The following is a 26,486-nucleotide window of genomic DNA, read 5'->3' as shown; positions in this document are numbered from 1 at the left end:
TCAAGCGGTTCTTTAGAGCTTCACATTATGCCATTAACACATCTACAAGCTCACAGCTGTGAACAACTTCACTGCAATTAGACCTCTGGAGCATGAACTGGCCCAAACTACTCAAATTTGAAACAAAGAGGAAATAATAGCTATTAGATTAAGCAAGTAAAGATATATCAATTTTAATTGTAGAGCTATTCAGTGTAGAGCACTCTGGAGAGGAGAAAATACTCAGCCTATCTCCTTGGGAGTAGTAGTGCTTAGCTTTAATCTCAAGTGTTGTCACTCCTCGGAGACAGAGCACTCTGAGAATTTTTCTGCTGTATGTCAGACTTCAAGAAGTCAACCCAAATTTCAGAGCAGCAGAGCCTCTAACAACAGTCAATCAGGGCAAACATCATCACTGGAAGTATTTTCAGGTTGGAAATACACAAACATGATGACAAGTGCAGCAGCACTGCCAGTGCACTCTGAGAATTAATGCTGCCATCTGAAGGGAAGGGGGACATCTCAGCACTCGCTCTCCCCTGCATGATTCAGGAGCCTGGAACATCTGCTGACACCTGAATCGCCCTAATTAGTGTCTTCTACCCCAGAAATAAAGGGAAGGGAAAGTGTTTTGGAGAAGAAGAATTACGCCAGAGATGTTGTTATAACAGTTCTAACTATTTCCAGTGATGCTTCAGATGCTGCAGTGAGAGATCTTACCCAACAGCTTTGGGAAACAAGGCAGGAATATTTATTTATCATCATCACCTTCCCCAGCTCAGTATGCTGAAAGCACAGGGAGAAAAAAAAAACACACAGCCTTGGAATAGTTAAGTGTTGGGGATGGAGGCAGTTGGGAGGGCTTGTGGGGGTTTTGCTGTTTTGTTTTTTTTTTAAATTACTCAAAACTGGATCAAACCAGAAAAACAGCCCAAGAGCACAGCCCTCACTGACCAGGCTGGACAGCAAAGATAAACACACGTTTGCAAAGGGAAAAAGCTGCTCCAACATACTGAGCAGACATTCTTGACATCCCCAGTTATCTTTTTGAGTGGCAGCTGAAGAGGTTGAATCCCAGACTGGGCGTGAACAACACGGCTCAGACACCCCAAAACGCCGGTCATGGAGGCCATAATTTGGTGCACTGAGGATATACATCCCTGTTCTTGAGAAGGGCTCTTTCAAATGGTGTTTTCTTTGCCAGAAGCTCAGGAACAACAAGCCACACTGCCCTCTAGAATCACTGAATGGTTTGGGTTGGAAGAGACCTTAAAGTTCAACCAGTTCCAACCCACTGCCACTGCCACCTTCCACTACCCCAGGTTGCTCCAAGCCCCGTCCAACCCGGCCTTGGACACTTCCAGGGATGGGGCAGCCACAGCTTCTCTGGGCAACCTGTTCCAAGGAACAGCCAAGAGTCAGAGCCCAAAGTGAGGCCAATGAGAGGCAGTTTGGAGCCCTCTGAAGTGGCCAGAGGCAGCCACAGCTGCTGGAAAAGGATCGGTGCTACCGTGTTGCACCTGGGATTATTTTAAGCAATCAGCTTTGGAAAAAACACTAAATAATGTTCATTCCTCCTTTCTCATAACAGAACAACTTGTACTTAACCTTCCTGTCACTAAAGAAATATTCCATTTAAGAAAGCAGCACAGAATCAGTTCAACAACTGAGCAAACAATGCCTTTGTGTAACTATGCCTGTTAACCTTTGATTTACAACTCCGTTTGTCACTTTTGGTTTTGAAATTAGGATGCTTATACGCTGAAGGGGAACAAAGTTCAGGCTTTTAAATTAACATCTGCTATAAATAATGTGCTACCCGAGTCAAAGAACATCTACAAAGCACTAAAAGCAGGTACGTGAGCATTAAACAGCCTTCCTCTGAATAACTTAGAACATAAAAAGATAACAAACACCTGAAAACAAAACTCTTTGCACACATTTTTGGTAGAAGAACAGTCAGTTCTAAATAATTTGCTTTTTGTGGCTGTCAGGAGAGACCTGAGCGAGACAGCTCGGGCTCTTGCTGTGCTGAGGAGCAGCTGATGTGGAAAGCAAAGGCTTCCAGGGACAGACAATTTGCTGACCCCATCTGTAGGTTATTATAACACTGACTGATCTCCCAAAGCAATTTTCATTAATAAAAAGTTTCCAAGACCAGCTTTTCTCCTTCCCTAGCCCCAGAGGAAGATTTGCACAAGATTCCTGGAGACCAATCCCACCCCCTCTCCCTATTTTTTTTTTTTTTTTTTCTGACAATGAGAGAATCAAGTTGAGTAATTTCTTCTGCCACCTGGGCACGGCTAGCAGGAGAAAACCATCAGCAGGTCGTATGGCATCACTTCCCTGTCTGAATTCCCGGTGTATGCTCCACGTAAAGGTTGTGGGGGTTTTTTATTTCCATGAATCCACGGAGCTCACTGCTATCACAGTCACTGCTGCACCATTTTAAAAAGGCAAAGGAAATAAAAGGCATAAATTACCTCCTAAAACAAGCACTTTTTCGGTGCCGAAGTCTTCAGCGAAGAAATATAAAACACAATTGCAACAAGAGCTCAAATTGCTGCTTTAGACTCTAATGGCTTCATAACAGTAATTAAGGCTTCTTCCTGACTTCATAACTATGCCATAATGCATTTATCAAAAGCACATTACCACAATGGACACATTCACTCTTTCTGCAATGTTTCGACAGCTCCCTTTGGACACCATCAGTAAATAAAATCTTATGTGGGCCAATTAAAGAAAGCATAAATCCAAATTCTCTGTAGCTATCTCGCTTTGAACGCGCTGCTCTGTCAATTTTTTTTTTAATGGAAAACGGGTAAGTGCTTTGAATCCAGTAAAAAACTTCCTCCCCGGAGCAACTCCGGGATGCAGAGTCCTTCTTAAGAGCAACACAGGAAGGAAGGAGAGGAATGCTTCTTGGAGCTTTGTTTTTATCACAGGAGGAGGAGAGGTTTTGACAGCAGAGGCACTATTGTCAAGCACATTTGGACTCACGTCAAGTCTCTGCCTGGACAAATTGGACTGGGAGTCCTTTCCCAGCAAAGGTGCCCACCAGGCACTGCAGAGCCATTTCTCCACTTCACCGAAGAGCAGAAGGGAATGAGAGAGCCCTCTCCCCCTTCCTCCCATCCAACTGCCTGCAACAAGCCCGGCACAGCAGCATCATCCTCCTCCTCCTCCTCCCAGCCCCTTCCCCACGCCAAGCCCACTATTTTCCTGTGGGAATACAAACTCCCTGCCAGCGGAGCCGCGGGAGGAGCGGCACATGTGAGGAGCTCACACTGTGTAATGAGTGCTACCCAAAGTGCAAATGCAAGTGGGTGAGCATTGGCATGAACCCCGCGGAGTGCAGCTAAAATTAGGGCTTGCAAGATGGAAATCTGTAATATCCTCTGCACCTGGGTAGCTCAGTGCACTCCAGCCCAAAATGTGCTTTAACCAGAGGGAGGGGAACAGGGAGGGGGGAAGATGGAAAATACACATGATATTCCCCTCACCATTTTTATCACTGAAAGAGCCTTTTGCATCAGACATTCTGCAGCAACAGCTCAAAAGGTTTTTTACAGGGGAGATAATTAGGAACACATTCCCCTTTCTTCTGATCACACGGAAGATTATTTTAAACCCAACAGGTACTCTGCTCCCGCAACGAGCCGCAATCTTTGCCACACGCTTCTCCCTCCCATCTCTCAACTGCTGCCACGGGGAAAATCTGGCAGGTTGTTTAAATATAGGATTAGTATGAGGTCAGCATTCAAGCCAGAAGTAACAAATCCCACTCCACATAAAGGATGCAGAGTGCTCAGCTTCCCTCACCAGTTAATCCATGTTGTTTACTCCCTCGGTGGGGAAGGTTTCACACTGATGAGTTCTGACTGCTCCTTAGTACAGGCAGAGCTGGGGGCAGTAACCTGAGCAGGACTCTCTAGAGCACAGTTCTGCCCTCCCCCCAATTTTAGTATCCTTTACAAAAGTCCCAGAATTTCTCTAACAGCATCCCAGAGTGAGGCAAAGCAGCCAGGAGCTCCTGGGTTTTTCTCTCTGGGTTGCAGGGGGTGAGGGGGAAGATTTGTCAAGAAACCTTCTAGAAACCCTGGAGAGGGAAGGGGGGTGGAAAGGAGAGGATGGGAATTGGCTATGGGAAATGAAAAGCATAATTCAAATGCTGACATGTTCTTCACAAAGCTGTTCCTTCAACTGCATGGGAAGGAACTGCACCAACCTCAATTTAAAACAGAAAAAAGGAGAAAAGGAAAAAAAAAAAAAAAAAAAAAAAAAAAAAAAAAAAAAAAAAAAAAAAAAAAAAAAAAAAAAAAAAAAAAAAAAAAAAAAAAAAAAAAAAAAAAGCTTAGGTAGAGTATTATGCAGGAGCTGTTCCCAAGGCTTCCATCCAGAAACAGATTCCCAAGCTTTCATTCAATAAGGTACTGCTACAACAAAATTACCTCCTGGGTGCTAATGGTCTCTTAGTTATAAACAACCTCTTTAAATAAGGGGGGGGGGGAAAATGCATTATAAAGGAATTTGCCACACATTTCCTTCAATAAATCTTTCCTCCATTCACTGCTTCCCAACAGGAGCTGGTCTACCAACTATCATCACCAGTAATTCTCTCCCACCAGGGGGAAAGTAAAATAAAAAATTCAGACTATAAAAATATCTTTTTTTATCGTAGAAGAAAGTTATTATGAGCCTTCATTGCTGCCTGTGCCCACAGATGGTTCCCTCTTTCTCCATTAATTGCTTGCAGAGGGAGAAAGGAACAAATGCTGACCGTGTGAGGTGCCTCCAGAGACTCAAGGTAATCATTCTCATTCAGTTTTATTTATAGTAACAGGTATTTTATTTATTTGATTTTATTTACACCAAGAAGAACAGGTTCAAAGGTTCCTGGCAAAAGCATCCTGACAGGGCAGCTGGGTATGCTGCCATCATCCTGTGCCAGGTATTCCCCTTCTGAACCACCCACTCTTGGCATATGCCTGAAAAATGAAAAAAAAAAAAAAAAAGACCATTTCCCCTCTAATTTCCCAGAGCTCCTGACGGTTCCTACCTGCTTGGTTTGTCCTCTGCCAGATCCACGTCACTGCCAGCTCCAGATTTCTTGGCCAGGGCCCTGCTCTGGAGAAAGTCTCTCTTTGGAGCAGCCAATTCCCTTCCCAGCCGAGTCAGAGCAGAACCAGCTGCCCAGACCCAGGAGGAGCCACGGGGGACACCGTGCAAGGAGTGCTGTGACCCAGAGCTCCAAACTGCTGCAAACACCTTCGATTTCCAGACTTTCCCAGCCCAGCACACGCGCCAGAGATAAGAGAGGGTGTGCCAGCTCCCTCCAGGACTGCCCACACGTTCCAAGCCCAGGTAGGGACAGAGCAGGGATGCCCATCTCAGAGCTCAGCACTGCCAGCAAAGCAAAGCCTCCCAGCTGTGACCCCACTGGCAGCAGAGCCCCCAGGCACAGGGATGAGCCCAAGGGAACACGCTCTGCCCACCCACTGTCCCTTTTGCAGGGCTCTTCCACCACACTCCCAAACAGGGAACGGCAGGAGAACAAACGGATCTGGACAGAAGCAGCTTGGACTAAGCTGGACTGGTCAAATCAACCTCCACAAGGAATGGGGTAACAGCCCTGGAGCTGGGGTGGCAAAAAGACACATTTTCCTTAAGCGAAGCCCAGCCAGAGGAATGGGCAATTTTGTCCTCCAAAGGCATAAGCTCATTGCTCATAAAAAGTTTACCTTGAGCGGAGGAACCGACACTAATAAAGTTTTATGGCTCCCTGTACCCAGTTCCCAGCAAAGCTTCGTGGGCAGCCACAAGAGCCTGGGATAGTGTTGCACCCCATCTGAAGGGGAAAAGCAAATCCTGCTGGCAATCAAAAGCACCAAGCAGATATTCAGGATATATTCAGGATATATTCAGCCCCAAACCAGAAAAGAAAAAAGTTCACCCACGCTCGTAAGCTGGTCACACCCTTAAGCTCTCCAGAGAAGTTTTACAGCTTGTAAAACCCTCATGATTCATTTGGAAAGAAACCACAGTCTGTGCTGCAGCCACAGCAGGGTAAGGTTTCACTGGGAGGAAGGGATGCTTCAACCAACGGGACTTGAGGGGATACCTAAGGAGCACTGGGACACGTCAGGGCCCAGCTACAAATGCAAAAGAGGGGGAAAGAGAAGAGTTTGTGTCCCATATCCACAAGGTATTTATGCCAAGAAAAGCAGGTTATTTATACAGGAGCTTTCTTTTCAGCATGCACTGCTCAGCTATCCATTATCAGCCCCAAAACAACAAGACACAGGAGACTAATGAACAGCAGGAGCAGGAAATGCAGAGATGTGAAGCAAGATTTAAAGCACAAATGGTTCAGGCACTCTTGTATTTTACAGAAAGTCATTCCCTGGGCCTTTATACTTCATTTATCAAATTAGATCTGAATTGGTGCAGTCACCCCGATTCAAGAAACCATCACGCATCTTTTCCCTTCAAAAGGGGAAATAAAAGACTTTATCTGCAAAGCAGTTTGCATCAGAGGATCTCCGAGCCCTTCCCTGGCACTTTGCCTCCCAAAGCCAGCCAGGCCAGACAGCTGCCCACCCTACACGTGGCCTTCAGAGGTGCAAAGAACTCCAGTGTTTTGCCTGTAAGGGCTCGGACCAGATCTCAGCTCCACCCTCACCTCCTCCTCCCCCTGAAGCTGCACCTGACCGAGCCAATTCCCCCCGTCCTGCTGCCCTTAACGAGTGGGATTTTACAGCCTCTTATTTTTCCAGCGCTTTCCCTGTCATCATAAACATCCCGGTGTTTGCTCACAAATTGTTCCATTAAGAACAAATATGCTGCCACTCCACGGCTGTGGAATTTGCTGCAGAAAATCATCAAGAGAACAGCGCTGTCTTGCCAGCCACCTGCACCACCTCCCCCCTTCCACTCAAACCCAGAGGCATGTTACAATTACATTATTCCGACTAAATAAAATTATTTTCCCCTGTTCCAAGACATAAAACAACCCCATTATTATGGTCATTGCCACTGTGATTTAATAATTTAAACAAAAGACACACACACACACACACAGTGATAGGAACATAGTAAGTAGTACAGCACTTCATTACAGCTGGAACCAGTATTTATGACCCCCGAAAGCAAAGATGGTCTTGAGAATAATACGCCCAAATGCGTCACTTCAAAATTACAACTTAATCATATAAGGCTCAGCACAGAGCTTTCAAACACACTGATCATCTTTTGGTTTTTTTTTTTTTTTTTTTTTTTCCCAGGGTGAGGAAAAGCTCTGAGAGATAATAAATCATTTAACGGATCGGTGGGAGAGGGTTACTCACGGCACGGGATTTGCAATGCAAAAAGCGAATCATGAGGCATCACCTTCACACCCTTCACCCTTCCCCAGGCACTGCTGCTGAACACTCTCTCCAACTCACCCACTGCCTCCTCTGGAGCAGGTCAGGGACAGGGAAAATCACCCACTTCTGCAGGAAAAGGTTCATGTGCTCTTGGAGCCGCGCGAGGAACGAGACAAGATGCGAAGCAGTGACCCAAGAGCTGCCAGCGCTCTGAAAGCTCCAGACCACGAAGTTAATCTGGTAAAAATGCTTTGGATGTGTAGCCACAGCCCAAATGCAGCTCTTTGCCAAGACTGAGGACAATATGTTATTAACTAAAGTTTAATTATATCCACAAAGACACATTCCTAGCTGAGGCTTACAACCACGTCTCTGTAGATTGGTTTGTTCTTCTAGTGGGCCCATTAAGAAATGAGTTTTGTGATCACTTTCATGTCTGGTTTTATCCTGTTCTGTTTCCACAGGAATTTTACTGGTCCCACGTTAATTAATTAATGTCAGAAACAGACAACACTTTACAAAGGACCCTCTAATCAGTGGCTAATAAGGGTGGGCTGCAATATGGTGTTTATGTAACACTGGTAAGAGTATTTTCAAAAGACAAAGCCCAGTTTCTAAGAACAAGCTATTGCCTCCCCACCAAACGAGCATGGAAATTAAATAGAACTTAATTATTACATTTGCTGTGCTTTGGATTAGGCAAGATCGATTTCCAGCGAGTATCACTCCCTGCAGAAAGAAGAATCTGGCTACTTTTAGCATATAGACAGGGTTTGGGGTTTTGAAGAGAAATTTTGCAGGAAGAATGAGTCAGCAGCACACAAACAGCCAGGTCTGTACAGCCAACCAACAACCACAGCGTGGGCTTCAGTGGGGAAACCCTCCCCTTCCCAAAGACCCAAGGATAGGAAGCTCCATGGAATGGCTGCCCAGTCTGCCCAGGAACCCGAGTGGCACAGAAGCCACGCAAGTAGCTCTGAATATTCTCTCCCTTCACATGCTCTTCCCAGTGCATCAAGCAAAAAGCACCCGCTCCATCCTAATGGAAAAGCCAAAACTCAGTTAATGACACCAATCTCTGAGAGCCAGCAGAGGCTGCACAAACGGCTCAGTCGGGAAATTTTTCCTTCCGAAAGCTTCCATGAACTGCAATAATGCAACTATTGCAGCCGTTTATTTATTAATACAGAGGGATTTATTTATGAGAGATCTGCAATCAGCTTAACCCCTGGAAGTGCAGCTTGATGGAGCTCAGCCCTTGCCCAGAGCTTCTTATCTGCTCTTATATCAGGAAGCAGCACCTGAGAGCTCAGGGGGGAGTTGGGAACAGCCCAGGTGACACCTCCCAAACCCAGCGGGCAGCACTGGCCAAAGCTCCACTTCCACGCCAGGCCTGGCTGAGGGAAAGAGGCAGATTCCACTGGCAAGAAAAGCTGGTGAGTGGAACAGTCAGGGTGTGTAAGGTGATGCGTGAAAGGAGACGGAGAATTGACGCTTCCTCTTAAATCACCATGGCAGGGAGAATGATGAAAGGTTGTTAGTGGGCAGTGTAAGGTGAGTTACCAAATCCTGCATTTCTGCAACGGCGGGTGGTGACGGCACAGAAGATGCAACATCAGCACATCACTGTGTCTCTGCTGGGCAGAATAGCTCCTTTAGCTATCAGACCTGGCAACACTGGAGCCACCTGATTTAAAGCAACTGTATTATTAAGTTAACATATTTATTAGTAATGCAGACTAGCTTATATTTAAAAGACAGGGAATGGCACAGGGAGCTGTTTCAACTCATAAGAAGCAGCTATTAAGTCAGGGCTAAAATGTGGGGAGAGGAAGCTTTCCCAGTGGTTTTGCTACATTCTTACATCATGATTTCACAAAGCCCAAGGAGTCAATAAAAGCACATTTTAGGTCTTCAAGGGAGACTGTAACTGCCTTGACTCTCTGCTACAAGAGACAAACTCAAATGCAAGTTTACCCAGTTCCCAAGTATGAGTATCCCGGTCCTCTTCAGTTTGTCCTTCATCAGTAGTGAACATTCATGGTGATAACAACAGAAGTACAGCTCTCTAGAGAGACAGCAGGTACTGCCCTGACCACTCCATGAAATTAAATACAAACTTCACCACTGCAGAGGCAGAGCAGATTTAAAGGCAAGGGCAGCTCTTCCACCAGCAGTAGCTCGGGATCATGAAACTGCTTCCTGCTGTCCCACCTCCTGAACTTCCTGCCATCCTGTCCGGGGAACACGCCTTTGTCCCTGACCACGACCTGCAGAAAACAGCCATCTGCCCAGCCATGAGCATTAAGAAATCCCCTCAGCCAAGTCCCAGTGCTGGGACAGTCCCTTTCCCTGCAGGTCATCGGAAGTTCAGCAGTGCCGGACTCACCACGACCTCGGGAAGGGACACCCGCCCTGCCCCGCTGCTTCTGCCTCAGCACACAAATCCCTGGGACCAGGCCAAAACTGAGCCTCTCAGAACACAGGCAGGGAGAGAACTGCTCATCTCTGACACAGCACAGGTGATGTTTTGCATATTAAGCACACGTGGAAACACAAATTGGAGCTGTTAACATTTGTCATTGCTGAGCCTCCCTCTGAGCCCCAGGGAACACAGCGGGGCCCTCAAAGCAGTGGCGACCACAGACCAAAAGGGTGACGAGAAATGAGACAAAGAGCTCAAGGAGTTTGTTTCATACGCAGAGGAAACCCCCCGAAGGGAAAGGAAATAGTATTTTAAAGCCCAGGAGACAGTCAGGTGCCAGCTGTTGGTATCACAAGACTTGTAGTGTCACTGCTCAGGTCCTGCACATTCTTATCCAGGAGTTTCCCACTCTGGGAGGGTGCTCTTGGGCACCCACCTCCACCATCCATGCAACTGCCCCTCTGCTAAACCTGTCCTCAGCTCCACAAACCACAGGGACACCACCCTTGTCTGCTGCTGACACAGCTACAAAAGGGACAGGGGTGTTCCAGAGGTGAATACCTGTGGGGCAGTGGCCTCCTGGGGTGCTGGGAAGCCCCTAAATCACTCAGACAGGAGCATCTCTGCCCATATCCTCTGTTTCCATTTCATGTTATAGTTCCTCACTGGCACAGCTGCTGATTAAAGCCTGCACTGACATCTGAAGACTCAAAGGCAAATTAAAATAACCTTACACTCCTTAATCCGATTCATACTTTTTTAATGACTGGAGTTCCTGTGATGTGGAAAGCATCTCTTGCAGGATCCTGCTTTGACCACTGCTGTTCATAAATGTAAAAAGACCTGCTAATGCTCTCTAAACTTCCCACAGAAGTATTTACACCAGCATCCCTCTATTTTTATATTTTTTTTGCCCAACAATAATCTAATTCATGTGACTCTTATCTTAGCTATGAAACAGCACAGTTAAATCCAGGATCACAGCTCGTTTAGATAAATGGAACTGGGCACATCCAGCGAGTCATTCCTGCTGTGACATTTCCACTACTGACAGAGTTATTTCCAGGCCCAGCGTGGGCAGGGAGCTGGGAGGACTCACACCCTGGAGCACAGTCACTGCCCCTCACTGAGGGTGCCCAGCACAGCCACAGTTTCTAAAGGGACTCTACCTGGCTCCAGTCACATGTTAATAAACATTCTGGCAGCATTTCCCAGAAATAACCTTCAACAGTTACCTAGAAACATAATCCATCAAAATAAACCTCAAAATAGTAAGAAACTAAAGGAACTTTTATTGGTTGCTTGCGTTCTAGCTACGTACAGAAGAGTTAGTGGCCAAACCAGAGCCGTTGATCAAGCTCAAATTAATTTCAAGGTTATTCCCTTAATTCTTTTATAAACACAAGTAGTGCTGTTAGAAAGTTCCCGTTTCCTCCTTCCTTGCTGCTCTGAAGAAGCAGCTCAACCTCAGAGACCTCTACAGGACTCGAGAGCACCCCGTGGAACCCAAGCACTCAGCAGGTGATGAGCTGGAGTGAGCCTGCTGCTCTAGAGCTTAACAGTTAAATCATCCAGCAGAGATTAAAATTTCCCATCAAACAAATTGAAAGTTCTCCTTCAGCACTGAACAGTTCCCCCGTTCTCTAGGGCTCCATCCCCACATTACTTTTTAATCTTAATAAATACAGATGGTATTTGCATCCCTTTTTTTTTCCTTTTTTTTTTTTTAAATGAACTGCTGACACGGTGCAGAAACACAGCAGAAGGATTTTCTGTAGATACTCAGAGCACTCCTGATCTGCGTATTGATTCCAACTCCTAACTCTTCATAAACAAAATGGATCCCCAAGGGTCTGTCAATCCATCTGCTGGTGAATCCCCCTCTCTGCTCACAGCCAGAGCCCGTGCACAGGGATTGACACACACCTGTGCTGCAGAATGTGCTGCTTCCATGAGAACTGGGAGTTGTTGGAATTTCCACACCAGGCTGGAAAGCTGGGATGCATCACCAGAAACACCCTGTGAGTGCTGGGGCTGAGCCTGGGTTATCTCCCTGATAACCCCCCCACCCTGGGGACGGTGCAGTGTGACACCCACGTGCTGCTGTTTCAGAGGACACAGCCCAAAACTTGGCTCTCACATCATTTCCCAGCACTGCCCCAGTGCTGCTTGCTCAGCCTGTGGAAAGGAAGCTGGATTTGATTTCCAGGGATGTGTGTGCTCTGTGCAAGTGCATCCATAACCCTGTGCTGCTGCCTATTTACAACTTTCCACCCTGCTGAAAAATTGTATTTTCAACCAGAAGACACACTTCTGATTATTAAGAAAGATCTCTCTATAACCCAGAAATTAATCATTCCTGGAGTCTGCTAAGACCCATGACAATGTAGCCTCGGCTCTGGAAAATTAACTGCTACAGGTCAGTCAGAGACACGCAATTTAAAATTTTCTTACACTGTCCTAGGTAGAATCTTCTCTTCAACCCTCCTCTCCAACCATCAAGCTTTTATTGGATCTGGCATAAATATTCAACCCGTGCTGCTCATCAGTTTGGTGGGGACTCACCTGCAGTTCTAGGGCAGGTTCTCTTCACCCCTATAAAGTTTTGCTTTTGGCCTCAGTGGAAGCAGGACCTAAATAGGTCCACCACACTGACACAGGGGGGCTTGAAAGGGATGAAGGAAAACAATACCAGGAAAGAGAACCTCAAAGCAAGACAGTTTCATCAGAGAAGGGCGTGTTCTGTGCAATAAAACAAGATAATCACCCTTATCTGCATTACATCAAACACCTTTGGCTTCCAAAAGCCCTTAAGGCCGCAGTTTTTGGTTACCTTTTCCCCCCATTTCCTCCAGGATTGATACTCTTCCTTAGAAATCTGCTGCCAGCTGCTGCAAGGTCTCTCTGCATATCAGGAATTCTTGGGTTTTCTGACTTTTTCCACTGTTAGAAGGACATTTATCAGGTTAAGCCCAGATTTCTTCCCCTGTCTCACCAGCAGAGTTTTGGATGACTAATCAAACGACTGAATATATTCTCAAGATTTAATTCTCCCTTCACTATTTATACTAGGCAATGTCACTTTGACACTATCCTGGCTTTCCACACTGCAAAAAACTTTCCAACTTAAATTCCCTTCAAACGAACACGCTCTGAGCAGCAGACAGGGCTCCATCCTGCCCTCCCCCAAGTCAGCTTCAGCTGTCACCAAAAACACAGTAAGCATTTTCCTCCTTGGGAACTCTGTGTTCTTGCAGTTATATTCAGTGGACCAGAAGAGTCTGGCATCAGAAAAAGAACTATCTGATTTCCTGGACTCCCTGCAAGAGAACCTGTCTTGGCCAGATACAGTTATCACCACCCAAGAACTCGGCTAAATTAAAGCTGCCCTGGGCGAGGAACACTGGCTGTACAAACAGGGATCAAGCATTCACACCCCTCAGATGCAGCTTTGGGGCTCTGGCTGCTCTGTAAAGGGTGTTTCTTCCTGCTCTTATCACTAAGGGAGTGAGCAAAACACTCCCTTTGTATGTTGGAGTGAAGATTTTCAGAGCCACCATGAATCGCTACTACTATTTTAGTAAATGGAAAGCAGTCAACAGCTCTTGAGAACCTCTCACATTTGTCTCTGTTTTCAGCGTGTTCAGATCTGAAAGTGCGTTTTTCAGCTTAATTCAGACCGAGCATTTAAGTCAAGGTCAAATCTACCATTTTCACCCACGATCTGCATTGCCCTCCTCCCCCTCCATTACCTGGAATTTCTATTCCTGTCCACAGTCCTAAGGAGGGAAACACGCCCTGTAAAAGCAGCTGCACCTCAGATCTTCCTCAGGATACTGAACCTGGAAGTGCCCCTTTATGGCAGGGAAGGGAGAGCTCAGGTGGCAGATCCTTGTGTGGCAACACCTGGATGTCACAGAAAAACCTCTGGGCAGCAGCGAGGGAAGAACACAAAAACACAAACCAGACCCAAACCATCTGCCTGAAAACCTACTCAAAGCAAGTTTTTCCATGGATCCTTTCTACCACAGTTCCCATCTTTTGGTTTCCCCGTCCCTCAGGCACAGACACCTCTGACAACATCCAAGCAACTGAGGTCTCCACCCCGATCTGCCTCTGCTTGAAGTGCCCTCCTCTCACCTCAGTAATCACCTCTTTCCACCCCACTATTAAGCAGGTCTGCAGCACATCTGCAGCTTTCCGTCCCCTCCAGGAAGGGTCCCACCTCCATTTCCCTGGATTGGCACCAATGGGAATGTTACTGAATGTCACAGTGAGTCACATCACATCTGCTCTATGCTGTGCTCAGGACAACCTTCTCCACGGAGCTTTTCCACGAGGGGTTGTTCATCAGGTCTTATTTTTAAAGAATCTGGGCCAAGTCATCCCTGCTGTAGCTTTAATGACGTCAATGAGCTACAGCAGGGGTGAAATTGGGCCATTATTTTTTATGTCCATATGTCCTGTGCCCATTAAAGAAAAAAAAAATGCAAAAGAAGATCAAGGAAGAAAAGAAAAGTTACTGAATCTAAAGACTGGCCCTGTGCAGAGATTAATATCTAGATGTGGAATGTTTCTCTTTTGCTCCTGCTGTACATTTATATTTATAACAGTTTATGGAAAAAGAAATACTTCTGTCAAGGTACAACACGACTTCTGCAGTGACAAATTATATTCCCTTTTTTGTATCCTGTTCTGATACAAAACTAACCGAAAAAAAAAAAATCTTTACCAGGTCTCTCCAGAACTCAACAAAAGCGAGGGACACAGTTGCCAGTTCGTGTTAGTTCCTCCCCTCCACGCTCAGCACTTCACCACCCAGCAGCGAAGCCCAGTGGACCCTGTCCTGAGCTCCTTTCCCAGCAAATCCAAACCACGATGATACAAATACCAAAAGGCAAAACATCGTGTATGAGGCTAAGCCTGAACAGCACTTTCCACGAGCGTTCAAAGCCTCAAACACCAACGTGAAAAGGGACGCAGCTGAGGAGACCAAGCCTGCAGATGGAGGACACCAGCTGTGAACAGCAGCAGAAGCGACAGCCACGATCCTGTGGTGATTTTCAGAAGGCTGAACTGCACATTTACCCAAGAGAAACGGCACAAACACTTTTTCCAACCCCCGTGCCCGGACCAAGGGGCGCTGCCCCCGGGGCTGCGAGCGGCGACTCTGGGTCACCCAACCACAAAACGCGCCCCAGCCGGCGACACCCACGACCACAACTCCTCAGCTCCCCTTAACTGACATTTCAGCCCGTGAGTAACCACGTTCATTGGAACCCAGGTGAAATTACTCACCAACAGCCCGGCGACAGCACCAGAGCACGGGAGCCTCACGTTCAGGGCCTGACTTTGTAGGTCGCTTTTATTTCAGAGCTTTATGGAAGATTCCTTCGAAATCTTTGACCCTGATTATCCCAGTCTCAGCTTCAGTCAAAGACCAAGTCCTCCCCGCAAAGGGCCTTCTTTCCAACTGCTTTCCCTCTGCATTAACGAGCTCTTTTTTCCCACAACGAGCCACGACAGTCAGAGGGTTTTGTTTTTGTTTTTATTTTTATTCCTCTCCTCCCCTCCCATTCCAGCGCTGGAATCAAAATAACTTGAGATGGAAAACGTGTGACCTCCCAAGCCTTTATTTACAGTATCACAAACCACAAGGGAAGGATCTGTCCAAGTTTTCCAGCTGGAATGGGAACAAGCAGGGAAAAAACGTGCCCTCATTTTTGCAGCTGTGATATTTAACACATTGCAGGGGAGAGGACTGGGAAGGAGGCAGGAGAGCTAGAAGCCAGTAATGATGCCATGAAAATACTGGATGAGGAGTCTGAGCCACACAAGTAGGTTCATATGATTACATCCTTTCTCCCCAGAAACAAACTGAGCTTTGTGCATGCAAATGGAACTGCAAAACCCGTCTGACACACATTTAATGGGGTTACTTCTTGACTTCTACACTAAACCAGATTGTAAAATACAGGAAAACCTGGACTTCACCTGATTTTATATTAGTGCTGTAATGATCTCTCTTCACGCCACCATCCCCCCAAATTACTACAACAAAGACTTCATCAAAAAATAGAAGCCTCGAAGCAGTGGAATCTTCCTCAGATATTTAAACAGCACAGAAAAACAAACACAAACGAAGCAGGTTTAGATCTAGAGAAAGTTTCTTGCAGCAGGAAACTGTCAGTTAAGTCTGTGGTTACAACCACACCAGCGTCACAGCTCTTTCCTCCCAGTTAAATTTGTGTGTCCAAACAGTTCCTCATGTCTGGTGTTCCTACTGTAAAAGGAGGAAAACCACCAAAAGGCAAACTCAGCCACATTTCCACCAGAAATTTCAGTGTCAGGCTATACAGGAGACTACAAAGACCCCTTCTTTTGAAAAGGGGTCCTTCTCTATCTTTCCAAATATTTATGTCCTAGTCTGTCAGGTCTAACTCAGTTCACCTGGAACTATCTCCCACCTCTAAAAGATCCCATTTCCCCTCCTTTCCCTGTCAGCAGTTCCCTCTTATCCCAGCCTGGCACAGTAAGAAGTGCCACACTAACCCACTACCTTTACCCACTCAGACAGGGAATGTCACAACTGTGCTGCCAAACAGGGCTCCTCTCCCTGCCATCACCCAGCTCTCTGCAGTGTTATCACCTCCATCTAACTCCTTCCAGTGGGTTTTGTGATATAGTTGATGAAGGATCCAACACGAGGACAGATTTCTGTGCGTTCAGTTGGTTTCCAGGAACTCACCCTTAACAAGGGGTTCAATTCTCAGGTCATGGATCCCACAGTAACTCCCCTGCTAAGTACAGGATGCAGAAAAAAAGTAAGATTCAGCCCCAATTTGTGTCCATATAAAAGGACATGAGGCTCTGGAAGGACAAAAACTGGTGACATCACACAGCCAGGGGTGGAAAATCACAGCCCAGCAGGGCACAGGCAGAGACAGGTGCTGCAGGCAAGGCAGGGGGGCCTGGAAGGGCATTAGAAGGACCCAACTGCAAAGCAAACCTGGGCTGCCTTTTGTCAGGACACCACACACTCCTTGTGTGTTTGTACAAACTGCTTGGAGGGGACATCACTTCCCCAATTGCACCTGCCTCACATCTTCTCAAGCTAAGGCATCCTGTGATTCCACCTCATTTATTTTTTCCCCTCTCATCCTGCCCAACATCAGCCTCTGCTTCTTACAGAGAGAAATTCCTCATCCCATCCAGGATTCTGCAGCTGCAGGACCAGTGGAAACACAAAAAGGCAGCACAGTGCCCCTGGACAGCTGGAAGGGAGGATGCAGAGCTGGAGAGCTCCTCACTCTGCACCAGCATCCTCCATCTCCCCATCCCACCGCTCTCCCACCAGCTCCTTGCCCAGGTCCCACAACTTCCAGAATCACCAGCACTTAGGGCTTGCACAGGCACACACATCCCAGGGATTGAGGGCACTTCCCTCGAGACTCTGCAGTTATTCCATGCAAAACACTCCCAGGTATAACTTGCAGAGAAGCCTCCTCCCAACATTTTGGATGTGCGTGTTTGGATTCAAAGCCTCCAGGTTTGGAAAAACAAAGGGCTGCTGGCAGGACAGAGGGGAAAATTACCCAGTGCCTACAGCATTTTCCTGGACTCTGCTATTCAGCTTCTTGTCTTCAAAAAAAAACTGCACTCCCTGACAAGGCTTAAAACCCATTTTTCTCCCTACATTCCCTACCTGCCAATCCACAGCCGTTCCTGGCTCTCTGCTGACGCAAACAGCCTGGATTCATTTCGCTGTGAACACCATTCCAAAGGCAGTTTCCCCTCACCTGCCTGGGAAATTAATGACCACTTGGGCACCTCATCAGCCCTGTTAAAATCCTCCAGGCATGTGAAACGAGCGGAGCCTCAACCTCGGGGCAAAGCAAACCCCAAGCACTGCTAAGGATTGCATTTCTTCTTTGCTAATTCCCAGAAAAACACTCCCCTCTACAACAGCCCGAGGGGGATTTCGTGACCTAACGAGAGGAGGGAAAGCTCTTGGGATACAGATGTTCCTCCTCAGAGCAGGAGCACAAATTCACATGGCAATTAATGCCTGGAAGAGCATAAACTCCTCTGTTAAAGCTGCTGACGGCAGCTTGTGCTCCCAGAGAAACCCATCCACAGCTCCTTCAGCGAGGGCAGGAGGAGCTGCCGGGATCTCTCCCAAGGAAATCAGGTATTCCTGAGGGATGAGGCAAAGCACTGGGAACAGCCTGGCTCTGCTAATCCCCAAGAGAGGCTCCAGGAGGGGAATCGACACGGGGAATGGCAATGAATTCACCGGGAGCCAACTCCCCGACAGCAGATAATTAAGGTATTCAAATCACCCTCAGTTTTCACCAAAGGTATTTCATGTTAACACAGGGCTCGTCTCACTGTGGTCTCAGTGGAACTGCTGAGATCCTGAGGGATAAACCCACAGAAACTGAAATCACTTTTCAGTCTGGGAAGTGAACAGTCTCATTTATTCTTGCTCTTCTTCCCAGCAATTCGCTGCTCTTGAAGTGAATTTTGGGGTTTTAGCAACCAGCAGCAAAAATACAAAGTTGCTATACCACAGTATCACCCCAAAGAGACATTTGGGGGAGTTGAAAACACCCTTTCTGAAAAGGGAAAAGCAAAAAAAGCTTAGTGCTGAGGAATGTACTGGAGGAAAATAAGAAGATGCAAAACTATGCAGTCAGTCTAAAGAATGACACTCCATCTATCGAGAACCTCCTCTTCAGCCACTAATTTTGTAGGGAGAACTTCACACCGTGATCTACATTCCCAGAACTCACACAAAAGAGGTTTGGTGGGAGCCAGACACACACACAGTGAACCCCCCCAAAAAAGATTCATTAAAAACCACAACCTCTTCACATTTACTTGTTAAAAACCACCACAGGGTTGCTGCTTCCCCTCCTACACTCTTTATTGGGAAGTGCTGCATTTCAATCCTCTTGGCAAGGCAAAACAAATTTAAAGTTCAGAGGGAAAAAAAAAAAAAAAAAAGGTAGGAACAACAATTTGATGGCAGTACCAGAGGCTGCACAACTGTTTATTTCAACACTAATAAAATCAGCACGGAGGGGAGGGAAACTCAGACAAGATTTAAACATCCATTAAAAATTATGTTAATTGCACATCCTGTGCAGCCATTCTCCCCTTTAATGAATTTATTTCAAAGATTTTAAAGGGACAAATCTGCTGACCAAGAAAAAGGCAGGGAGCTTTCTTTAAGAAGAGGTTCATTACCAGTGCACACGTCTGTGCAATTTAAGCCAACCATGTCCTGTGAGTGCCAAGCCCTTCCCAAAGAGCTCGTGCAGCCATTCTTCCAGACTCCATTTTAGCACGTTTTTCCCCCAGCATCTGTTCAAGTGGAACCCAAGCTCAGGTTAATCCCCTCTCACCAGCAGCGAGGTAGTAACCCTCAGATTAATTACCATTCTCTCCTAGTAACATCTAAATGGGTTTTTTTTTTCCTAATCCAGAAGCAAAAGAACAGCCACCCAGCTGAAACGTCAGCACCTACCTTCTGCAAAATATCTCTCTAGATGCTTCTGAATGCAGGAGGGAGTCAAGACAGCATTGCTGGAAAAGGATGTCACTGTTGGTCCACATGTGTCAACATCCTAGAGGAAGACAAAACACAGTTGCTTAACTGCCATGCCCATGGGAAATGGAGAGCAGGAATAAAGCTGCATTCTTTCCCCAGTCACTCCATGCTCACAGCTCCTATGCAAACAACACAAAGCTACAACATTTTCTAATTGCACATCAGAGTTTCTGTGCAGACATCCCTCCGGTATGTCAGAAATTCAATACGTGATAGTAGGCGGCAATGAGCACCTCAGGGATTTAAAGTGCCTTCCAAGCCATGAGTCATCGTCATCTCTAACTCATGGAAATTAAGAAGGAAAAAAGAGAGAGAGAGAGAGGGAGAGGAGAAAACACACAGGCGCATTGCACTGACCACCCTCACGTGCTCCCTCTGTGAAACACTTCCCTGTAAAGCATCTCCCTTCTAATTTGGGTGCTGAACGACTTCCACGGAGACAAATCATCATCCTGGCACAGCACAGCGTTCCTCCCAACAGCCCCCCAGGGGCTGGGCAGGATCCCACGTTCAGGGGTGGAAGCAGAGCTGGAGCTGCCTTGGTAACCCCCACGAATCCTTCCACCCCTGGAAGGAGGAGGAGAAGGAGAAGGAGAAGGAGAAGGCAGCTCCCCGGGATGCTGCAGGGATGGAGCAGCCGGGCCCAAACCAACAGCACCCAGGAGGGCAGATCCAGCTCCCTTCCCACACAACCCCAGGCAGCCCATTCCCACTCCCATTCCAGCCACCTGCTCTCCCCCAAGGCTGATTTTTGCCAGAAGGAACCTGTAACCACTCCCTGCCGAGCAGGTTACGTGGTTTGCTTCCTTATTCCAAGCAGCCCCTCGTCTTTCTAAGAGATTCCTTCAGGCAGAGTCTCATCTTTACCTCCAAACCCTGGTTTTCATTATGCTTTCAAAGCAGCTGGGTTGCACTTCAGGGCACGCACATGTGCTGCCCACTACCAGCCATCATCTCCCCCAAGGAGATTCAAGTTTCTTTAGGTCTTCCTGGCTTATCCTGGTTCCTCTGCCCTGCTGTTCTCCACTCATCAACCAGAGCAGAGCCAGGGCTCTCCACAGCCCATGGTCTGCCAGGGGGATGGAGCAGGGAAGGTTGTCCTTCCCTGTGTTTTGCATCAGAACATGCAAATCTGGGTCCACAACCCCCCAAATAAAAGCTCATCTCCTTGATTAGAACCTGGCTCCAAGCCTTAAAACCAGCACCCAAAAACGAAGGGTTACACACAAAAATAACTAAAACACCAACATACTCTGCTCCCTGCACCAAAGAACCTGAAATGCTTGGAAAAGCCACTGCTGCCTTCAGCTGCAAAGGCTGCTTCAGTTAACAGGCAGATTGATGTCTCACTAAGAGTTTAAAAAAAAAAAAACACTAACTGCTCTCTCCTCTTGTACCTTCTTGCACAGCAATTTAAAAAATGTAACAGTGCTTGCACAGGTCAGATTGGTCCTGGAGGAAGAGCAAACGTGAGGAACACGGAAGGCCCATTAATCTCCGAAATCTCAGCGAGAGCAGCAGCCAGACAGCTTAAAAATATATTTAGTCCACAAATGCTTATTAACGTCATTTGCTGATTCACAGCTGAGCCAGGCACACGGAGCCCAAATGCCACTTCTGCTTTCCCAGGCTGGGTTTAAAATAATATTAATGAAAAAAAAATAGTATAAAGTGCCAGGCATCAAGTTGCTTCACCTATCTCAAACCCTTCTGTGGTGCCACTAATAAATGTGGATTTATCTGCGGTGGAAACTTCAGGTCCAGTCTGTGGTGCTGTGGTTTAGGATCTGATCTGAGTTTATCTGAGACTGAATCTGAGTTTTCTTCTCTTTTACAGACTATTGATCTCGTTGCCAACGTTAACACAGTCAAGACCAGCTCGTAAATAAAATTGATCCTTCGGGCTCACAACAAAATTAACGCTGAAAATCGTCACCACTTTTAAAATTACATTTTTACAACTGAAGGGAAATATTTGACAAGTTGACAGACACAAACCTGTGTCAAGAATTTCTCTGTGCGCTTTGGGGCAGAATTAACCCACCGAATTCTTAAGGAATCCTTTAAGAAAAAAATTCTTCTCGTGAAAGCAAATTTAAAATGTTTCTTCCCCTACTGTTACACACAGTGCAACGATTCAAAGCCCAAAGGATTTTCTCTCTAAAGCAACTATTCAAATGTGCACGATGGAAATGTATTTAAATACAGCATTTTAATCTTGCTTTGCCTTTGAATTTTTAAACACTTCTTCAGAAAAGCGAGTATCTCATTAGTCCTTTCAGCCATTCTACCATTCTGATTTGCAAGTAAACAAGAATCCTCACATTACCTTTCTTTTCCGTGAGGATTTATTATGGATACATGGTTTTTAACTCAATACACATCTAGTCTGTCTGAGTCTTACCACGTTTTACATGTGATACAACAATTCCCTCCTCAGGCACGCTGGGATTTGTCCACATCCTTCCTTTCTACATTTTCCACGAGCCAGACACTTTTCTCTAGACCTGGATACGCCAGGCAACACCCTCCCCAAAGAACCATCCACCACAACCTACATTTTAGTAAATAAATCGTAAAAATCCCACTCAGCCCAGGCTCTGCTCTGTCTCCCTGGTCCCATGGAGAAGAGTTCTCCAAATTAGCAGGGTCTGGATCCAGGAGTTCAGAGTTTCAATCTTGAGGTACCTGCAAACCTTGAAGGGCCTCCTCAATCTAAGAAAATCAATCTTCCCATCTGCTTTATTCTTTCTTATTTTAGGACTAGTTGCTTTGTTGTTTTTTTTCCCCTGGGTTGTAGACTGGGGAAGGATGACAGAAGTTCTCATTTTCAGTGACCTTAAAGCCTGTAACAACTGCACCAAACAGAAAGCCAGCTCTCTGTGCCCCTGCTAATGGCACCAAAATCGAAAGTGATTAAAAGCAAAACCATCTGAGCACAACAGAAACTGAAAGTATTGCCTCTGGGAAAGCAGAAACACCGTCAGCAAACACCAGAACTAATAGATAATTAATGTAGCCTAGGAAATTATGACATATTTCTAAAACTTGTTTTCTGGAATAATCATAAACAATTCACCTTGACTGTATTCCCAAGTCATCACTTTTTAAAGTCACTGCAGTTTGCAGAGGCCTTGCTGCTGCTCTTCTTCATTTGCTTATTTTTAGGTGTGAGAACAGATTACCGAGGCAAAATTGAAACTTAAAATTGGTCAGGTTTTAAGCCTCTTGTAGATTTACGGTCATTAACTCTGGCTGCATTTCAGAAGCATTTTGTGCTGTGTGGAACTCAGATCCAGAGTTAAAACTGCTTCTGCTTCAAAATTCAAGTGCTCAAGGGTGGGAGGCTCCAGCGCTGTTAAACAAGGGGCACGTTTGTCCAAAGCACCAGGAAAAAGCCACCCAACAAAACCAGAGAGAGGTGAGTCAATGCAAGGGCTCCCAAAAGGCAACAAAGACAGTTTTCTGATGGGGGATTTGCAAAGGGGAACGTTTCAAACTCCCTCCCTTCCTCGAAAGGCTTCCAGGGAAGCATCTCCCCAAGGAAGTCTCTGGGCATCAGAGGGACTCGGAGCCAAATCAAAGCCCAGTTTGTTCTGGAGCAGCAGCACAACAGCCCATCCCACAGGTGCAGGAAAGCAGACCCCAGCTACTGACAGGCACATCCACAGGGAAACACGTTCTGCAAGGAGGCAGAGGTGCCACACGGCTCGTTTTTATCCCAAATGCTGCACGCACCACATTGCACTAACAAAGCTGACATTTACCTTGCCATGTTGGATGATTAATTAATTAGAAGATGCCTTCTGCTGGCTTCTGAAGGCTTCTCTGCCGAACTGATGGTGCTGCACTTCACCTTCCAACCCTTCCCCAAGGGAGGCACCACCTAAAACCCCTTTATGTTGGTGGGACGGGCAGAGCTCCCACAGACACACCGGGTGACCACCACAGGTGGTCTCACACCCAAAACCAGCGTCCTGCCAAGCACTGGCAATAAAAGCAAGACTCACAGGGTGTTTCTGCACAGCCAGAGCCCCTGAGAGCACCATCTTACAGGGAGAAATGAAGCAGCAAAACTCTCCCTCCCCAACACCGCAGCTGGTTCAGCTCAGCTCAATCTGCATTCATAAACACTAAGCCCTACCGAGTGTCAGCTGTGGTCAAACCCCACATGGGCCACGGCTTGGAAGCATCAGTTTGAGACCACAGAGAGTCTCCAGAGCCCTTTCTCCTCAGAGGAGGTGGTTTCTGCTCTCCTCTAAGTCACCCTAAAAAAAATAAGGGGATATAAGCGAGCGACTGAAAATCAACAAACCAGAGGGAAAAAAAAAATCCCAAATCTTGAAGAACTCTGACTGTAGGGACAGGCTGCAGGACGTGCCAGGAAATCAATCGACACGCAGGATAAACGCAGCAGTTAACTGGAAAACATGAACAGCTTGGAAAGGCACCCAGGCCATTTTTCCCCTCTCTGATGTTTGTAGCATCTGGACCCTCCAAAATGCCCTGGAGTTTTGTTCCCAAAGGGAGCACGAGGTCCTGGCCTCACTGCAAGCAGCCAGACCCAAGGGGAAGGGAGAGAAAACAAACAGCAAAATGTTTCCAGAAGCTGGACCTTGCTGTAGCTGTAATGACCTTTTCATTCCTAAAGCCTTCTCCCTCCTTCCTTAGAAGTCATTATTCCTTCCTTAAAAGTCATTATTCCTTGCTTAAAAGTCATTATTCCCTCATATTAAATGGGAGAATTGGAGTGGAAAGTATTACAACACGTTGCTGTGATCAGACTGCAAGAAAAAAAATATCAAAAAATACCCCTGCACTCAAGACTTTTAGGAACATCACATCAGCCTGTGTAAAATAGAAAGGGTCACATTTAATAGTAAATATCCTTCCCAAACAAAGGGAATGGTGGGATCCCAGGAGCCACCACCAGCAGCACCTGCTTCCCCTTGCCATGGAACTGCTTTGAGGTGGGCAGAGCTTAAAAAGCAGCTTTTAAAAGCATCTGTTTAGAGCCAAGCTTCAAACTCCCCTCCCAGAGCAGCAAAACCTACAGGATTTGTTTCTTCCAGGAGCACAAAAAGCAGAGGAGGAGGGAAAAATGAAAATAAATTAAGAAAAAGATAAAGACAAAGCCTCAGGGTGGGTTCAGCACCTGTGTATGCCAAAGGCACTCCATGTTTTATGGATGACAATGCCATCACCCCTGGGAAGATTTCTAAGTGAATCAGCCACACAGGGTCTCTCCAGCCTGTTATCAGGAGGATTTTTTTTCCCCAAAAAAAAATGATTTTAATTCAACTGTTTGATTTATATTATTCTCCAGTCATTTCTAGCCAGGAATATTTCAAACAGAGAGCTCGACATCAGCTTCCACCTTGCCCCTTTCCCATACAAATGTGGCAATTAGCACAGAAAAATTAGTCAGCTCTGCAGTATTTCACCTCAAATAAAGCAGCTCAAGAAATAAAACACCCTTTAATTGGGAGCTGACAGCCAGGGGAAGAAACAGCAGCTCAGTAACATCCTTAAAGAGGGTCTGAAATCCATTCCCAGCCCCTTGATGGAAGCCTGTCCTTGTCAACGAAACCCACGATCCATAATAGTGCTCAGTATTGTGCTTTCATCCTCTGTTTTATCAGAGCTCATCTGCTGATCAATGAGGAGTCCCAGGGAATAACACTCTGAATTTCAATGTCAACACAGCAGTACTGTGGTAATGATCGAAAATATTTACATATTGCCTCATTGATCGTGGGGTGTTCTTTTCCAACCATCTGGCTACTGGGCACTCACTTTTTTTTTTATTATTATTTTATTTAATCTTTTTAAGGACTTCACAACTGTTCCAAGCAGGTTATTTGGCCGCCTCTACAGCCAACATCCAACATTCCACCTGAAAATCAGGTTTTCCTGATTATTTTTAACCCAGACCATTAGGGAAAGCATTCATCAACTTCATCCCATCTCAGGGAAGGGGAAAATAATTTTCTTTACAAGGACAAAACCCAAAGAAAAAACAAACAAACAAAAATAAACCAAAACAAACAGCAAACACCTGCTCTGTGATGTGCCAGTTCAGCTTCAAGGGCTCCTTTTTACCGTGACTCGAGGGTGTCACCACTTTGACAAGGGATGAGTCAAATGGAAATGTGTCACTCACTCTGCTGCTCCCCGTGCCAGCCTCGAGTAAAGAAAGGCTGCAAGGGCTGCTTCTCCCACCTCCAGATGGAATTCCTTCTGATCCCTGCAAGGTGCAGCCCCGGGGGGTGCCTGTGTTGATGCTGCCTCGGGTTCTCCAAGCCAGGTGGTTCAGCCACAGAGGCTGCAGGAACGAAGCTTGAAAAGCACCTCTCGGTCTCCCCTCCTCCCAACCTCAACCTGGGCATTCCAAGATCCCTCAGCCCACCCCCAACTGCCACCCACGGTGCTGGTGGGGTGGATTTGCCTCAATTGGCTGCACCCTCTGACACCCTGCAGGTCCAGAGACACCCAGCTGGGCTACACAGCCAGAAACTCTGGGGAGAAATTGAGATTCAACCTCTAAAAAAAAAAACAAAAGCAAAAAGAACAGGCAGTTTAACTCTCTCGTCTTGCTGATTCCAGGTTTCCATGTAAAACTGAATTTTTTAAAAAGCTCTGAAAAGCTTATCTCTCTGCATTCCTCCAGGAAGCTTAAGAGCAACTTCAATAAAATATGCAGCAAAGACTGACATCTACAAGATCTACAAGTTTGCAGCGAGAGACCTCGGCAGGGAACTCGAGGGGAATATTAAAAAGATGGTTCTCAAACAGTTGTCAAACTGATTTCAAGGAGTTTTTTAGTGGCTCCAAACCTGTTTCTAATCAGAAGCTGACACTCCCAGCTGCTGGCACCATAAACTTGATTTAGGAAGAATGGGAGGTCTAAAAGCCAAATTACATTCAGCCTTTAAACCAGGAATTAAAATACACTCTCAACAGGGTTTAGCTGATGATTTTGGTAACAATGTTCAAGATAAGACATCACCTCTTTGCTTTTCGGTTCTACTTTGACAACAAGGAATAAAACACAAGTTCTGTCGGCAAAATGACACACAGAGAACAAAAGACGGGG

At 46.2% G+C, this 26,486-nt stretch overlaps 1 protein-coding gene across 10 annotated transcripts in view; it reads right to left on the bottom strand.

Annotated features, from left to right (window-relative positions):
• PITPNM2 (phosphatidylinositol transfer protein membrane associated 2) overlaps window positions 1-26,486 on the bottom strand; it is a 126,618-nt gene that overhangs the window by 92,929 nt on the left and 7,203 nt on the right. For 9 of the 10 annotated variants that reach the window (XM_027878531.1, XM_027878538.1, XM_027878534.1 and 6 more), the window contains exon 2: window positions 19,307-19,406. The gene's annotated coding sequence lies outside the window, so the exon portion shown is untranslated. Of the gene's footprint in view, window positions 1-2,982; window positions 3,002-19,306; window positions 19,407-26,486 lie in introns of those variants that run through there. The other variant, XM_027878533.1, reaches the window with a different exon arrangement.

Source organism: Empidonax traillii, unplaced genomic scaffold, assembly GCF_003031625.1.
Source record: "Empidonax traillii isolate 1590-97213 ecotype Southwest subspecies unplaced genomic scaffold, ASM303162v1 scaffold43:size1863611, whole genome shotgun sequence".
In the NCBI taxonomy this organism is placed as follows: Eukaryota; Metazoa; Chordata; class Aves; order Passeriformes; family Tyrannidae; genus Empidonax; species Empidonax traillii.
This window is presented reverse-complemented; position numbering and strand designations above follow the sequence as displayed.